This window comes from Myotis davidii, unplaced genomic scaffold, assembly GCF_000327345.1.
Source record: "Myotis davidii unplaced genomic scaffold, ASM32734v1 scaffold430, whole genome shotgun sequence".
Classification (NCBI taxonomy): domain Eukaryota; kingdom Metazoa; phylum Chordata; class Mammalia; order Chiroptera; family Vespertilionidae; genus Myotis; species Myotis davidii.
This window is the reverse complement of record NW_006285247.1, coordinates 712,140-730,890: the sequence shown is the minus strand read 5'-3', so window position 1 is coordinate 730,890 and position 18,751 is coordinate 712,140. Positions and strand designations below refer to the sequence as shown.

Genomic DNA, 18,751 nt, shown 5'->3' with positions numbered 1-18,751 from the left:
GTGATTCTAAAAAGTAAGCAAGAATTTTTAGAATAGATAGCTATCACCTAGCTGCCTCTGCCTGCTGGAGGATAGGGTCTTCTCTGTACTACAGATCAGAACCAAGAAAGGGAGGAGGAGGATCCCTATGAGACATCATTCTGTGTATATATTGGGAGAATGGGGTGTGGAGTGGAAGGAGGTTATCAGGGGAGAGGAAGTCTATGGCTGTTTGCAGCTTTGAGCTTTTTCCAAGAGGAAGAGCCTTTATAAGGAACACTCAACACTTAACCATGAGTCCCATGTAGTCTTTGTGAATGAAGGGAACCCTTGACCAACAAACCCTTCTTTATGGGTTTTCCCCAGCAAGCCTGTGAGGAAGTGATTAATATTATTTCAACAGCTATTCCCTCATTTAACCCCTAGAGATTTCAGAATCTAGAAGGCCAGGTGTATGGCTTAGGAAATGCATTTTGCATCTAGTACCCCAAGTAATGGTGTCAGTAATTTTTTAGACCCTGCCTTGAGTATTACTGATTAGAACCATTTGAGCTGGGCAACATATTTTGAGGAGAGGCCTGCCAGCTAATTACTTTGATAGGCTTTATCTGTGAGGATAGGTCATGTGGGTGAAAGAAGTTAGGTCTAGAGAGCATAATGCTTAGGTATTCTCTGTAGGAGGTCCTCACTATGGTCCTCTCTGCCCACAAGAGGGACCTTTACCCTAAACAAAGGGGCATGCACAATGCCAGGGCTGCTTCGAGCCCATGCTCTGTGAGAATTAGTAAAATTATCCCCTCTAGGTGGACACCGACCACAGGGTTCATGGTTAGGTGAGAAAAGTAGAGCTGTGTTTCAGCCCACTTGCTCAGAGTGGGGTGCCTTTGTATACTGTACAATCTCCTCAACCATACGGGATGGCCTTCCATTGTATGCAACCCTCCCATTGGTTTTCACCAAGTGAGAATCTTAGTAACCTGAGGACTAATAAAAAAATTAATATGGTTTTTTGGAGGGCCCCAATAGAACCCCAACTAAATAGCATTCTTTTTCTGATTGGGTTCAAAATGAATGAATGAATGAATGAATGAATGAATGAATATACATATAAATAAGCCAGCCAAAAATATTACCTTTATTATTGACAGAGGCTACCAATCAGTAGATGCTACTGCTCTTTATTCACTGACAATTCAGATGCTGAATAGACACTATTTTGAAACACACACACCCTCCTCCCAACAACAACTTTGGGAAGTAAATATTATGATCCCTATTTTGTAAATAAGGAAACTGAATTTGTATGTTGGAGGAGAATTCAAACCCAGGCCTGACGAGACCCACAGCTCCCCCCATCTTCTTACTTGGCACGGCCACTTCTGGAGACCCAGCTGCAACTTCCACAACCAAAACCTAAGGAAAGCAACCAGCAATTCTTAGGAGACTTCCAAAACTGTCCTCTGGCAGAGTCTTTTCCTTTCCCCAGGGTTCTCCTTTGGCACAAGCTAAAAAGGCCTGGCTCCTCCAGCTGATGTAGAAATGTGTCAAGCCTCAAGTCCTCCAATTCCAGGTTATTTTTCATTGCCCCTGGGAGCATTAGGTCGAATGCCAGCACGGATGTACTATTTTGAAGCTAAAGGCATTTCTCAGAAGACTCAGGCATGGTGCCATTCCAAGGTTCTATTTTATATCATCACCCAGGTCTTTGGGCCACGGGGCAATGTTGCTGCCGCACTCCTTCCGCCTGGTCTTTGCTGCTTAGGGAGCCAAGTTGCTCTGTCCAGCGTTTGCCTCTCAAGCATGTTGGGGAGAAGACATTCACAAACGCCCACATTCAAGGGCCGTTTTGCTCTCATGGCTTTCCTCATTCCAAAGATACATTTTTTCCGTCTTAGGTCAGCTTCCTTAGAAGCAGAGCCTGAGATGAGTCCATGGGGAGCTCCGGAGCGCAAATTGCACCACAGTGTTAGTCTTGCCTTAAGATCAGGAGGACTGGCCTTTTGTACCCACCCCACCCCACCCCCCACGGCAATAATCATTGGCCACTGGCTGTGGAAGCTACATGCATATGCATGTAGCCTCCTGGTCAAGGCGGCTTCCTCTTAGCAATGGGCAGTTCTCCAGAGAAGGGTGTAGCTGTGAGTTGTATTAACCAACTCTCCCAATAGCTCGAGTCTGGGTGCACTGGCTGGTAAAAGGGATCCAGACAGGGCACCAACACCAGTTCTGAATCCTAAGACACACAAACCACTTGGCTCTGAGTGTTGGTTCATTAAGCTCAGAGATTCCAAAGATTATGCCTCACTACATATTCCTTTCTACACATTTAATTGGTAAGTAAGCCAAGGTAAAAATCACAGAGCAGAATGGTCCTACATTTTCAAGTAGCTGTGACTAAAGATAATGCCAAAGCAGCATTCACCTATTTCAACATTCAGCCAGCCTGCTGAAATACCTAACTCTGACTGCTACAGCATAAATTTCATTTTCTATTTATGACCAACAATACTGCACAGTTTAATCTTACAGTGTGACCAACAGGTGGCACCAGAAACACCCACACTTAGTCTAACAAATTTATGCCTTATATATGTATTTGCTAAAATTTAAATTCTTCTCTACTTAGATTGTTTTCTTGTTGAAAGGCACTCAGAGCTTTAAATCCAACCCCGAACTTGGTAAGTTACAGTTCCTCATTTGCTGTTTGACCTCCTTCTTGTAGGGTTATTTGAGTATAAAAAAAATAGGGTGATAGGGCCAGTGAATTCAGAAAGAAAACATCTATTCATTAGCAAAAGGAAGGAAAAAAGGCCGGAGTCCTGCATCCTTTTCCTTCAAGGTCTCTTGAGTGTATAAATGCTGAAGATTATTAGGAAATATTTGAATAACAGGATAAAAAGTCAAGGATACTGCCTCCAAAACATGAACTTTATTCCCCACTGAAAACAGACTTGGATGGCAACCAACTTGTTCAAGTATTGCCCTGGCCAATATCTGACCACAGGGCTCCACTCCGGCAAAGGTCTCTGAGTCCAATGTTCACCATTTTTAAGTTGGTTTCTTTTGAACTTTGTACTTTATTGTTGGCAAAGGGAAGTAAAGGGGGAGGGGTGCTACATCTTCCAATTTTTTTTCAACAATCAAGCATTGCGCTCTCTTGCTACATCAGGTTATTCAAAGGAGCAGAATGGCTTAAACCAGCGGTTCTCAACCTGTGGGTCGCGACCCCTTTGGCAGTCGAACGACCCTTTCACAGGGGTCGCCTAAGACCATCTCGCATATCAGATAGTTGCATTATGATTCATAACAGTAGCAACATTACAGTTATGAAGTAGCAACGAAAATAATTTTATGGTTGGGTCACAACATGAGGAACTGTATTTAAAGGGGCAGAAGGTTGAGAACCACTGGCTTAAGAGGACAAAATACTGAACTGAGAATTAGGCCATTGTCATTAGTTGATTCTCCAAGTAAACCTGTATGGTTTTATTGACCAGTGTCACCCCAATAGATTCAATAAAAAAATTTTTTTTTAACAATGGGGATACTGATTCTTAGGAATATCATTTAGATCTAGCCAGGACCACAATCCAGTCTCTCTGATTCCAAGGGCAAGTTAAATCTAGATATTCCATGAGCTCACCATGCAAACTGGGACAAATCATCTCACCTCACTGGGCTTCCGTTTTATTTATAATGTGAGAGGCTGGACTGCAGGGCCCCAGTACACCTTCCAGTTAGAAATCGCCAGATTCTGAATAGTACGTGTGGAGTGCAGTGTCTTGTGTACTGATAGAGACAGGAGGTGTGGTTTGGCCCATGGTCAGTAGGAAGGGAGGGTAAAGCTCACTTTGATAGTGTTCCAAAGTGGAAGGTGACACGGCTATTAAACAATGCGTTAAACAGTCTGCTTCTTGTATTGGGGGGTGGGGGGGGGGCAGTAAATACCAGGTCCTGATTAGCCTCTCCTATACCTGTCGGCAGCTTATTATGCTGTAAACATTGTGCCTCTGGGAGCTTCCCTTTCCCAGTGAAATGATCCTGGCATTTGGAATTCCTCCTTTCATGGCATCCTCTTCTGCCTTGCATGCCGCAAATTATTTTCACTGCCCTTCTCTGAACCTTTACTATTTTTGCTTTGCCTTTGGGACAGCAAGGCTGATTAAACAGGGCTTTTAAAAACGTTTTATTACATAAAAGATAGAGACAGCAGGACTCTTCAAGGATACATGTGGATTCCTTCCCCAAACATATCTCTCCATAATGTGAATGGGAAAAGTCAGGAGGGAGGAAAAAAAAAAAACTAGCCTTCATTGAGTCCTAAGTGTGTCAGGCTATCTGCTAAGTCCATTCGATATATATTTAAAAATTCTTTATTATTGTAACTTTTACATATGTCTATTTTTCCCCATTGACCTCTACCCACCTGCTCCTGCCCCCCAGCACATGCCCCCAACCCCTATTGTCTGTGTCCATTGGTCATGCTTATATGAATGGATGCAAGTCCTTTGGTTGATCTCTTTCCCCACTCCTCCTCACGCACCCCTGCCCCATTCAATATCTTATCTCTTTTCATCCTCTTGGATGGGGGGCAGTGCTGTCGTAGAGAAATCTGGCCTTTGATCAAGGCCCTGACACTGCTCACCATGCAACTCTGGGCAATCTATGTAGCCTTTGGTTTCCTTAGTGAAACAAGGTACTCATATTAGCCCAGAGTTAGTGCTCAGGGAATGTTAGCCACTGCCATTACTACTCCCTCAAAGGGCAGATCGTACCTATTTCATACCAGATGAAGAAACTAAGGACCTAAGAAATTAAGTAAAAGATTTTCTAACTCATATTGATCTGACACTGTAATGGATATCTGTTGTTTGTTTTCCCAGCTCCCCCGCTTTCCCTCGGGAAACCATTCTATCCACCCCCCCGCCCTTGCCAACCCCCAACAATTTGCTAGGACGGACCCTATAGCAGTCAAAGATTGAACTCCAGCCAGGCAGCCTGATTCAAATCTCAGATCTTATTAGCTATATAACTTTGCACAGGCTCCTTAACCTTTCTGAGCCTTAGTTTCTTTGTCTATCAAATGGGGATTATAAAAGTTCCTGCAAAGGTTAGATAAACCAATACAAATAAAGTGATTACAGCAGTGCCTGACACAGTGAGTGCTCATCAAGTGTACAGTGTAATTCTTTTTACCTTACCTGTCTCCTAGATACAGGGTTGGGCACATGACTCAGTTTGGCCAATCAGAGTGTCCTATCTTCTTCTTTACCATGATTGGTCTAGGGTAGGGTCAGCAAAATTTCCCTGTGAAGAGCAGATAGCAGTATTTCAGGCTTTGTGAGCTATATAGTCCCTGTCACCATTACTCAATTCTACCTTTGTAGCAGAAAACAGACATAGTCAATACATAAAGGAAGAGGTATGGTGTGTCTTCTAAAAGTGAAATTTATGGGCACTGAAATTTGAATTTCGTGTAATTTTAAAGTGTTACAAAATATGATCCTCCTTTGGTTCTTCTTTCCCCCCAACCATTTAAAAATGATAAGACCATTCTTATTAGCTTATGTACTGTCCAAAAGCAGGAGGTGTCGACTGGATTTGGCCTGTGGGTGGTAGTTTGTTGCTTGATGGTGTGTTGACTCCTGGTCTAAGGGATAAGCATGTGACCCACAAAGGGTCAAAGTTCTGCTATAAGATAGAATTCAGGGACACTGGGAGATAGTGTGTGCCTCTTCCTCTGGGTCACAATTCCCATGTCTGTCTTCCTTGCCACATGGAGAGATGTTGTCTGTGGCAGGAGAGAATGAAGTCAACAGCAAAAAGAATCAGAGCAAAGCAGAGCCAGTTAGGAGATAGAGAAAGAGAAACAGAGCCCTGAAAACTTCATTTGAGTCTCTAGATCTAGCCATGCCTACTAGCTCCATGAGCAAATACATTACTTTAAAAAAAAAATGGTTTGAGTCAGTTTGGTCACCTACAATGAGAGAATTCTGATAGAGACTTACTGGATCATTTCCTTACATTATGTAATATCACCTTACAAAATTATCATCGTTATTATTTAAAATATATTTTTATTGATTTCGAGAGGAAGGGAAAGGGAGAGAAAGAGAGAAACATCAATAATAAGAGAGAATCATTGATTAGCTGCCTCTTGTACGCCCCATATTAGGGATTGAACCCGCAACCTGGGCATATGCCCTGACCAGGAATCAAACCATGACCTCCTGGTTCATAGGTTGCCGCTCAACCACTGAGCCACACTGGCTGGGCTCACCTTGCAAAATTGTTAAGAAAATTTTGTATTTTCTACTGTATTGTGTGTTTACATTGGGGCCAGGTAGTTTGGTAATAGCTTTCATGTGTGATCTCTCATTTACTTCTTACGTCAACCCTCTGAGGTTGGCATTATTTTCCTCAAGCGCTGACACACATTTGATGCCAATAGACTGCTTGCTTGGGTCCAATGTTGGTGGCAGATTGGAGCAGCTTGAAAGAATTTTTAAGGAGGTGGGGAATGAACTGCACAGGTCCCTTTTCTGTCCACCATACTCCCCAAGGAAGAGTAAACTCTGTCAGGGCACGCTTAATCCCTTTTCTGGGAAAGAGAGCATGTACTGAGTAGGAATTCCCAGTGTTCCCTCTGGCCATTCTGGGCAGTGGGGTGTGGCAGTTTCTTGCCCAGCTGCCCAGGAGAGAGTGGACAAGCAGCTGAAGTACGCTGATGAACAGCCTGGGTTAATCCAGGCTGCAGTGTGCAACTCCCTTGCAGGACCGATCCAGGATTTCCTTTAGAAGTATCACTTCACAGCAGCTGGCTGGCTTGACTTTGCCAACTGCTTGACCTCTGGCTGCACAGGGGGCTTCAGCAGGTAGATGTTGGCCAGGCTGAGGAGCAGGCACACCCTGAGCTCCTTAGGACAGAACAGAAAGGCACAAACAGGGTTTGTATGATGGAGCCAGGAAAAATGATCCTCCACATCCATTTACCCTCATCCTGATACATCAAGCCCTATGAGTTTGGGATTGAAGACAAAGAACTCCCATATCAATAGTTTAAGGCTGGAACCCCTCCTCAGGCTCTGGGAGTCATAAGGTAGGGAGTTTTGTAATTTTGTGTTTACTGGTACCTGGTGTACCCTCATCACCTAACTCATACTTGGCCCTGAGCAAGGCACAAAGAATATTTGAGTGGATGAGTGGATGAGTCCAAGCATCTGCTTTCATAAAACAGAAAATGGCTGAGAGGACACTTCCTTGATGAGTCCCTCTCTTTGTTTATGTTACTTTCTGGAACTCTTACAAGTCACATGTCCCCTTACGGACATCTACACCATCCTTTAGTGCAACGGAGTAGAAAGTTACCCCATTTCACAGCGCATTTTATAGACAGTGATTTTCCTAATTACAGCCGAGTGGCCTGAAAGAGTTCATGCATCTGTGGATGAAAAAGGGGCCACATAATAAACCTGACAAGCTTAGGGGAGGACCACTATGGCTATATGGGGTCTTTTGTGGTTCCATATAAATTTTGGAATGATTTGTTCTAGTCTTGTAAAAATGCCATTGGAATTTTGATAAGGATTGCATTAAATCTATAGATTGCTTTGGGTGGTTTGGACATTTTAATGATATTAATGTTTCCTATCCATGAGCACGGTATATGCTTTCTTTACTGTCTTATAATTTTTTGAGTACAGATCTTTTACTTCTTTGGTTAAATTTATTCCCAGGTGTGTTTTTTAAATGTAACTGTAAATGGGATTGTTTTCTTAATTTCTCTTATGCTAGTTCGTTTTTGGTATAAAAAATGCAACCGATTTCTGAATATTACTTTGTACCTGAATTCGTTTATTATTTCTGACAGTATTTTTGGTTGAATCTTTAGGGTTCTCTATATATAGATAGTATCATGTAATCTGCAAATTATAACAGTCTTACTTCTTTTCAATTTGAATGCCCTTTCTCCCTCCCTCCTTTCCTCTCTCCCTTCCTCCCTCCCTCCCTTCCTTCTTTCTTCCCTTCTTCCTTTCTTCCTTTCGTCTGATTGCTGTGGCCAAGACTTCCAAACTACGTTGAGTAAAAGTGGTAAAAGTGGACATCCTTGTCTTGTTCCTAATGTTAGGGAAAACACTTTTAACTCTTTCCTGTTGGATATGATGTTAACTGTGGGTTTGTCATATATAGCCTTTATTATGTTGACTTATGTTCCCTCTATTCCCACTTTGGTGAGACTTTTTATCATAAATGGATGCTGGGTTTTGTCAAATGTTTTTTCTGTATCTATTGATGAGATCAGATTATTTTTATCCTTCATTTTGTTTATGTCGTGTATCACAATTAATTGATTTGTGTATATTGAATCAGCTTTGCATCCCAGGAATAAATCCCACTTGATCATGGTGTTTGATCTTTTAAATGTATTGCTGAATTCAGTTTGCTAATATTTTGCACCTATGTTCATCAGGCATATAGGTTCATAATTTTCTTTTTTTGTAATGTCTTTTGTTTTGAAATCAGGGCAATGCTGGCCTTGTAAAATGAGCTTGGGGAATTTTTGGTAAAATTCACCTGCGAAGTTAACTAGCCCAGGACTTTTATTTGTTGGGAATTTTTGATTACTAATTTGATTTTGTTAGTAGTAACTGGTCTGTTTAAATTTTATGTGTTCTTTTTCTTGATTAAGTCTTGCAAGATTGTATGTTTCTAGGAATGTATGCATTTCTTCCAGATTGTCCAATTTGTTCATAGTATTTTCTTATAATCCTTTGTATTTCTGGGGTGTCAGTTATCATTTCTCCTCTTTCATTTCTGATTTTATTTATTTGGGTTCTCTCTCTTTTTTCTTGATGAGTCTGGATAAAGGTTTATCAATTTTGTTTATCTTTTCAAAGAACCAGCTCTTGCCTTCATTGATCTTTTGTATTTTTTTAGACTCTATTTTTGCTTATTTCTGCTCTGATCTTTATTACTTTCTTCCTTCTACTCACTTTGGGCTTTGTTTACTATTCTTTTTTTTTAAGATCCTTTAGGTGTAAAGTAAGATGTCTATTTGAGACTTTTCTTGTTTCTTGAGGTAGGCCTCTATTACTATGAATTTCCCTCTTAGGACTGCTTTCACTATGTTTCATAGATTTTGGGTCATTGTGTTTTCATTTTCATTTGTCTTGAGATATCTTTTTATTTCTCCCTTGATCTCATTGCTAACCCATTCATTTTTTTTTTTTTACCATGCTATTTAGCCTCCATGTGCTTGTATGTTTCTCAGTATTTTTCTTGTAATTGATTCCTAGTTTTATATCATTGTGGTCAGAGAAGATGCTTGATATGATCTCAGTCTTCTTAAATTTATTGAGACTTATTTTGTGGCTTAACATGTGGTCTATCCTGAAAAATGTTTCACTTGACAAGAATGTATATTCTGCTGCTTTGAAATGAAATTCTCTAAAAATATCAATTAAATCCATCTGGTCTAATGTGTCATTTAAGGCTGATGTTTCCTTGTTGCCTCTTGCTGTGGTGTTAAAGTCTCCTATTATGACTGCATTATTATCAATCTTTCTCTTTACATCTGTCAATATTTGTTTTACATGTTTATATGTGCCTATGTTGGGTGTACAAATGTTATTATATCCTCTTGTTGGATTGGTCCCTTTACCATAATGAAATGTTCTTCAGTCGTTATTTTTTCAAATAGGTTCTCAATTACTTTTTAAAAAAAATATGTTTTTATTGATTTCAGAGAGGAAGAGAGAAGGAGATCAAGCTCACGACCCAGGCATGTGCCCTTGACTGGAATCAAACCTGGGACCCTTCAGTCTGCAGGCCAATGCTCTATCCACTGAGCCAAACTGCCTAAGATGGTTCTCAATTTCTTGTTCAGTCTCTTCTCCTTCTAATACCCCTATGGTGTGGTTGTTGTTATGCTTGATGTTGTCCCAGAGGTCCCTAAACTATCCTATTTTTTTTTCTTTTTTCTGTTCTGATTGGGAGTTTTCTGCTCCCTGTCTGCCAAAACACTGATTTGATCCTCTGCTTCATCTAATCTTCTTTTAGTTCCTTCTAGTTTTTAGTTAATTTATTCTTCTTTTCTAACTGGTTCTTTTTCATGGTTTCTATGTCCTTATGTTTACTGTCTCTTTGTTGAATTTCTCACTAAGTTCATCTATTATTCCCTAAATTCATTGAGCATTCTTATAACCAGAGTTTCAAACTCTGTATCTAGTAGATTGTTTCCCCTTTCATTTTAGTTGTGGGGTTTTTTGTTGTTGTTAGTTTGGGTTTTTTTTGTAAGTTTTCTCCTGTACTTTAATTTGAGGCATGCTCTTTTGTCTTCTCATTTTGGCTACTTCTCTATGTTTGTTTCTCTGTATTAGGTACATCTGCTATGTCTCCCAGTGTTGGCAGGGTGGCCTTATGTGGTCCTGTGTGGTCCAGTGGTGCTGTCTCCCTGAACCAGGTGCTCCAGGACTGTCCTTGTGTGGGTTGTGTGTGCCCTTCTGTTGATGTGCCTTGATTGCTATTGGCACATCAGTGGGTGGGATTGAACCTCAGGCTGACTGGCTGTGAGGATTGGCCATAACCACACTATATGAGCTACTGTGTGGAGATTAACCCCATTGAGTGGGTTTTGCTCCAGCAGGACTCTGGTGCCTGCCGACACCACCTTTTGGGTGTGCCATTTGTAGAACTAACCTGAAGCATGGGCTGAGAGCAGCCACCTGCAAAGTACAGCCACCAGAAGAGGCCTTGTGTGTGAGCTGTGTGGGACAGGGTCCCAGGGAGTCACCATGGTGGGTCTAGTGCTGTCCACTAGGTTAATGCAGACTCAGATTTGGTGCCAGTACTGGGCCTCGGGCTGATCAGCAAGAGGCAAATAGCAAACTGAGGCCAGCTGCCACCTGCCTGGGGCCTGTGAACCTGAGAGCCTTTAGTAAAGTCAGCAGCCCAGGTCAAGGCTAGCAGCTTGCTGCTGAAAACTCTTATAGACATTGTTTTGCTAAGCCTTAACCAAGCTGAAATCAAGTGCTAGGTGCTGAAAAGTTGAAGCAGAGACTTCTAGAAGAAAAGTATTTAAAATGGAGAAAGAGGGCCAAGTAGGGAAAAATGTGCAAAAAGGTAAAAAATTGGAGCTTGGCTATTTCCTGCCTAGCAGGCAGTCTGTGAACCCAATCCCTTTTGCTTATTCTTAGGGCAAGGCTGAGTTATCAAGCTATAAATTCTACTAGTGTAAGTGTGAAGAATGTGGAGATTAATGTGGGGAAGTCTTCATTTCAGCAGAAGGGGCACAATAGTGGCCAGCTGGAGATGGAAGACAGAACACATCCCAAGTGCGAGCCAGCAGAGATTTGAAATTAGAATCAGAGCTCAACCTATGTTTAGGCTTTAAGATTCTGATTGTAAGTGGATAGGGCTGGCGAGTTATTGGAGGAAATTTTGTAGAGACCTGAAGTGACACAGCATTGATTTGCCAAGATAAATTATTAGCATATTTGGCTAATCATTTCAGTCAATGTATCCTCTTGGCAAGGAGAAGCATTTGTGTAGTGAACTGGTGACCTGGAGAGAGAGGGTGAAAGAAGAGGAGAGCCCTGCAAAGGTGAGCTGGGGAAGGTCAGCTGATGCCCAGAGAGCCCATCTGGCTTTGCCATCAAAGGCAGCTTGATGGAGACGGATTGTCTAAACAACTTGCCAAATTTCCAGTGGGTTATGGATGACACCCTCCGTTGGAACTCGTGGCCTGGGATCCAGGCCTGGAGCTGACTTTGGAACTTATTGTTGAGGATCATTTTTATTGGGAAGTGTGGTTTGGAATGTAAAACTGTTGAGGACTCTATCTTTGAACATCAATGTTTGCTGGCATAAACTAAGGCTCTCTGGGTTCTTGGATATTTAACAACATTCTATTTCCTCACAACGGTTAGACTACATATAAACAATGACTATGTGGGAACTAAGCATTCAAGGATAATGACCCTCTTAAGGTATGCTTTGAGTGGAAGAATTTAAAACTACATTCTCTTAATATAACATCACCCAGAGTGATAATACTTTTCTGTATTATCTTAATGGCCAGAACATGGGAACTCTGTACCAACTCTACCGTTAATGTGTGAAGTTGGGCAAGCCATTTAACCTCTGTGTACCATTTTCCTTCCCTTTAACCTGAAGGTAATAGTACCTTCTATTCTTCTCATGGAGGTTCTTGACAAAGTGAAATAAGATAGTAAGAGACCAAGTACTTATGTATGAGAAGTGATTCAATTGCATTACATGAAAAAAGGGTTGAGAATCTGGGTTTAAATCCCAATTCTATGATTTACCATCTGTATAATCTTGGGTATGTTTCTTACCTTGTCAGTGCCTCATTTTTCTGATCTCTAAATACCTCTTTCAAAAGGGTATAAAGACTGGCCCAACCATAGTGACTCAGTTGGTTGAGCATCATCCTGTGCACCGAAAGGTTGCAGGTTTGATTCCCAGTCAAGACACATATATGGGTTGAAGGTTTGATCCCTGGTTGGCTCACGTACCAACTGCGCCAACTGAGTAATGTTTCTTTCTCTCTCTTTCTCTCCTCCGCCTCTTCTCTCTAAGCATGTCCTCAGGTGAGGATTAAAAAAAAAACTTGTGAAGACTGAATAATGTATGAAAAGCATCTTGCTTATAGATGGGGTGATATATTGCTTATGATTAACTCTTATCAAGCAAGAAATACATGCTAACTTTTTAGAATAGTACTCTACCTGGTAATGATAAATGCTAATTATTATCATTTTATGTTTCTACCAAATATGGAAAAAGCATTTCCAGGCAGAATTTTTCTTGCTGCTCTAGAGAATGGTTCAGTGAAACAGAAGTCAATTCAATCCATGCAAAACCACCTGGGCTTTTTTGGATCTAGAACTTTACCCACTGCTTTCGGAAATCCTGTTTCACGAGGGTTTTCATTTTACTCAAATAGGAACAATGTAGCTACTAAAACCACTAACAGTATTTAATGCACAGGCAAAACCCAAACTGGGGATAGGCCTTAGCATAATTCCTCAGCAATAACTTCGTAGCAACCACAGCCCCACAAAAATAATGTTCTGCCAGAAGCCTCAAAGCCAGGGTGGTGTCCTGCCACCAACTCACCACAAGAGATTGTACCAAAACAGTGAGGAAGAAGGAGCCCACATTTTAAAAATTACAGGACAAAGCAACGCAAGTCCAAAATATTCATAGGCAGAATGTATAATAACATTCATAGTTGAGAGACCTAACTACACTAGGACGCTTTAGCTAGTAAAAACTTACGACAGGGTAAGAAAATTGGTTAAGCTTGCTAGAAAGCTAATAAAACACCTAGATATTTATTTTTCTAGCCCAAGGACCTAATAGTTACATCAAAATTTTTTCTGCTCATTACATCTTTGGGGAAGCAGTTCTATTTGTGTTTAATGAGTTTCTGAAAAATGTATATGAAAAGTTTAATATATAAAAATCAAGCAATAGCCTTACATGTTATGTGAGGAATTTTATCCCCAAGCGCTAAAAAAATTATAAAATCCCTTGTAGATGTTATAAATGTTTAAATCTTGAGTTAAAAATAGAAAACTTAGTGTTATATGACATATACATGATTATGAAAATTTTCAAAACACAGTTAAACATTAAATGCAGACAAATATTTTTTAAAAAATATATATTTATTGATCTCAGAGAGGAAAGAGAGGGATAGAGAGAGAAACATCAATGCTGAGACAGAATCACTGATCAGCTGCCTCGTGCACATCCCTATTAGGGATAAATCCTGCAACCCGGGCATGTGCCCTTGACCAGAATTGAACCCAGGACCCTTCAGTCCACAGACTGATGCTCTATCCACTGAGCCAAACCAGCTAGGACGAAATGACATTTTTTTTAGATATAAAATATTGAGTTACTGTTAGGAAGGAGGACTCTCTTTTCTTTTTTCTAAAAAAATAATTCTTTATTGTTGAAAGTATTACATATGTCCCCCTTTTTCCCCCATTGACTCCCTCCAGCCCCCCTCCTTCCCCTGCCCTGCCCCACCCCAGTCCTCACCACCCTATTATCTATGTCCATGGCATATACATACAAGGTCTTTGGTTGATTACCTCCCACCTACCCACCATCCCTCACCTTCCCTCTGAGATTCCGCACTCTGTTCCATACCAGTCTCTGGATCCACTCTGTTCATCAGTTTATTTTGTTACTTAGATTCCACAGGTGAGTGAGATCATGTGATACTTGTCTTTCTCTGACTGACGCATTTCACTTAGCACAATACTCTCCAGGTCCCAGGAAGGAGAACTTTCTGATGAAAGTGTACAATTACTGGCTTGGGCAGGGTATTTTGCACAGGAATGAGCAACCTAATAAATAGGTTATGGTGCTATCAGTTTTCTATCAAATATCTATCTGGGATCAAGGTGGTAGCCAAGTTTTGCTCAGTGGTTCACCATTGACCCATGAACCTGGAAGTCAGGGTTCAATTCTGGTCAGGACACATGCACGGGTTGTGGGCTTGACCCCCAATGTGGGGCATGCAGGAGGCAGCCAATAATGATTCTCTCACTGATGTTTTTGTGTCTCTCTCCTTCCCTCTCCCTTCCTCTCTGAAATCAATAAAAATATATTTTAGAAAAGGTAGAATCATCATACAAGTCAATCTTGCTTCTTCCACCCTTCAATGTCCTTAAAATAACATAATTGAATAAAAAGAACTTAGGGTTGGCATATTTAGCAAAAAATACATGATATCCAATTATATTTGGATTTCAGATAAATAATAAATAATTTTCTAGTATAAATATGTTCCAAATGCAGTGTTTTGGACTTACTATATTTGCCTGGAAACCATAAAAAGAATAATTCCATAACATTACCATCAGCAGATCATAATTATGAAGAATTTTGATTGTATCAGATTGGATTTGTCCTATAATTCTACTTCTGTATTTACCTGATAGAAATGAAAAGGTGTGTCCACAGAATGTTCACAGCAGCTTTATTTATAATAGTCAAAAATCTAGAAACAACCAAATACTCATCAGCTGTATTATGGATAAACAATTTGTATGTCTAACAAGTTCCCAGGTGTGCTGACATTGCTGCTTCGGGCACTATACTTCGAGAACTATTTTTCTAGAAAACTCTATAAAATAGATTGAATCAGAAAGAGAGATAAATGATTAAAAGAAACTGCCAGCTCAGAGTCAGGGTGATGACAAGTCAAGAGCAGTCAGAGGCCCTGAAATAATTAATTATCCGGATAATTAATTACAGACCTGCATCCTGAAAAACAGGGCCATTAGCTGCTTCCCAAGATCAGTAAAGGCAGCCATGTTCCTGACCTCACATCACCACCACCCAGTGGTCACGCAGGTACAGCCCCTAGAGACTGTGAACTTCCTAGCTGGGGAGGGACAGTGATATATGGGAGTGGAGGGCTGAGGGAGATAAATTGAAACTTCCAAAATGGACTCAGAAGGAGTAAACTAAGTCATCTTTGTGTAGGTAAATAATTCATTGGCATCCTTCCATGCCAAAGTAGCGTCCTCCCTGTCTGGCCATGAGGGGAGGAGATAGTGGTGGAGAGGCACTTCCGCACCTCCTCTGAGTCTTTAGCCTGCCCGCCTGCCCCATGCCCAAGTACCTAAAGTGTGGAGTCTCTTGGTCAAATCCCTCCCCACTCAGATGAAGATCACAGCTGCCCTTTCTTTTAGGGGAGTGGCCTGCAGAGGGAGCCCATGTCAGGTACCTGAAACCATAAACAGTCAACTAGGGATGACTAGGCATCTGAGGATCACCAGACATCACCTTCCGTGTCCCAAGACTAGGAAGGGACAAGAAGAACAAACTGGCCAGGGGAAGCGGGGATAACTCAGAAGGCAGAGGAGACTTGGAAAGAAACACTAATTTGCATGCTAGGATATATCTGAGAGGAGATGGCATGTGTAAAACAAAAACACGAATGCAATCATAGCCTAAGACTGCAAAGAAATGTAATAGAAACTAAACATGGCTGAGGACTGTGTCTCTTACTGTTCCTCCCTTGTTTTCTTTGTAAGTAATAATGGCAAGATGCAATAAAATATGCACAAAAAAACTGTGGAATAGAAAAAGATGGGATCCTGCCAAGGCGGAGCTGTGGGTTGGCAGGTGGTGCAGCCGTGGGATTCCTCCAACTGCTCATGAAACTGCAAGTGCAGGAAATTCCAGATTGGGTGTGGGAAAGGGGTTTTAGGGGTGACATGTGTAATGTGTGAAAATCGGGTTGTATGAAATTTGAATATGTGAAAGTTAAGAACCATCTGTGTCCACATTCCACTGGGCTTTCCCCAGAGCTTAGTCATCTAAATCCTTTAGCTTAAATTCAAGGTCACCATAACAATAACTAATATCTATATATCACTCTGCTACTTAATGGCTTACAAAACCCTTTCACTAATTATTATAATTAATTCTGATCTTGGGAAGCAGCTAATGGCCCTGTTCTATCCTTGAGGGAACAGAGGCAGCCAGCAATTTGTATCTTCCTTCCAGGAAATACGAAGACTTGTCAGAAAGGCAGTTTTGCAAATTGTTTCCCAGAGGACGATCTGCAGATTGTTGATCCCATAGGACTGTGGTTTTTAAACTGTAGTGTGCATCAGAATTGCCTGGGTGGCTTGTGAAAAACCACAGATTGCTGCCCCTACTTCTCCCCCCTAACTGCCTCCCCTCCCCCCAGTTTCTGATTCAGTTGGTCTGGGTGGAACCAGAGAATTTACATTTCTAACAAATTCCTAAGTGCTGCTGCTACTGCTGGTCTAGGGGGTCCACACTTTGAGAACCTCTACCATAGGTATCCTCTGAACAAAGGATCCCAGGGGCAAATTGAGAGGTGTTTACTATGTAATAAAATGCAAAATAGCTTCTGCTCTATAAGGGGAGGAGTAGGAAACATGAGACGGGTTATCCTATACTAGAGGCCAGTTGCACAAAAATTCGTACAAGAATAGGCCTTCCTTCACCCGGCTGCCAGCATCGTCTTCCCTCTGGCACCCAGGACCAGGCTGGCTTCCCTCCAGCCCGGGCTTCATCAAGAAGGATGTCAGGAAGATGTCTGGTCTAATAAGCATATTACCCTTTATTATTATAGATAATAAAAGTCTAATATGCAAATTGACCAAACAGTGGAACGACTGGTCACTCTGACGTGCACTGACCACACGGGGGTAGACGCTCAATGCACTAGCTGTGCCTAGTAGTTAGTGCACTCCCACAGGGGGAGTGCTGCTCAGCCAGAAGCTGGGCTGATGGCTGGCAAGTACAACAGTGGTGGTGGGAGCGCAGTGCTAAGGATGTCCGACTGATAGAGGGAGCGGGCCTAAGCCATTAGTCGGACATCCCCCGAGGGCTCCCAGACTGCAAGAGGGCACAGGCCAGGCTGAGGGACCCCACCCCCAGTACACAAATTTCATGCACTGGGCCTCTAATATTAGAATATTAGGATTGTAAGTTTTTTATTTTAAGAATCTTTTAAAATGCCATGAGTGTCTTACCTTGAAACTAAAACGGAGGGGGGAATAACTGAAATAAAAGATCATCTACAAAACTTAATGAAAAATTCTTAACGATCTGGGAAAATGTTTATGATGTACACTAGGATCTCGACCATGGACCTTAACATAGATCTATCTTTTTCTCTGTGCAAGAGAGAGAGGAATAGAAGGAATTGCCCCAGAATTCTTAACAGTGATTATCTTTGAATTTTGAGCTTATGCATATTTAGTGGGGGTTTTTGGACTTTCTATGTATGGTATGTACATAATATTTGTGCAGTCAGGAAAATAAATCTGTAATTGGTTTAAAAGGTGCTTAGAATCTGTTAGGAATCTCAATTTTTAAAAATCATTTTTTTTAAGACCACCTTTAAAATTCTACATCTTTTGTTTAAGCAAACTCTCTGATAGAATTACACATTTCTTGTAACAGAATTCAGACAAAAGGCAATTGGGGGCTATTTACCAGTGCAAAAGAGGGATTATGCCATTAAATCAACTAGGATTAAATTATCACATTTCAGTGCATGTAGGCTGTAATTAAGGCAAGTCCAAACTAGACTAATCTTTTCTCTTTTTTTCCCCCTTGCTCTCCCTAATGATCCAATTTCGTATCCTTGCCTACCATTTTTATGTATTTTACCTTACTGTGTTTGAAAACTGCACCAAAGTTACAGGCCAACTTCTGATAATAAATGTCTTGGCAAACTTAGAAAATGATGGTAAGTAAACCTGTACATATTTTGATATGTTGATTGCAGCAACCACATAGCAAGAGAGTGGGGTCCTGTGGTACAAGTTCATACTCTACAAATTTTGTATAGGGAATTATTCTCCTTAAAGAAAAAAATGTATTAAATCAAAATTAACTGAATTAAAAAAATAATCCCAGAAAGACTCAATGTAATTTGGGTTTTGGGGGGACAATAGGTAGTTAAATCATCCTGGGGCTATTTTTCTTTTTATTTTTTTAAATAGAATTTTATTGATTTCAGAGAGGAAGGGAGAGGGAGAGAGAGACAGAAATATCAATGATGAGTGAGAATCATTGATTGGCTGCTTCCTGCACGCCCCCTACTGGGCATGGTAGAATCAAACCTGGGGCCCGCCCTGACCAGAAATCAAACCTGGGACCTCTTGGTTTATGGGTTGATGCCCAACCACTGAGCCACACTGGCTGGGCCTCATATTTCTTATTGGGAATATTTTCTTTT

At 41.1% G+C, this 18,751-nt stretch overlaps 1 pseudogene; it reads left to right on the top strand.

The window, feature by feature from the left end:
- The first annotated feature begins 1,518 nt into the window (after window positions 1-1,518).
- LOC102769562 overlaps window positions 1,519-18,751 on the top strand; it is a 44,035-nt pseudogene continuing 26,802 nt past the window's right edge.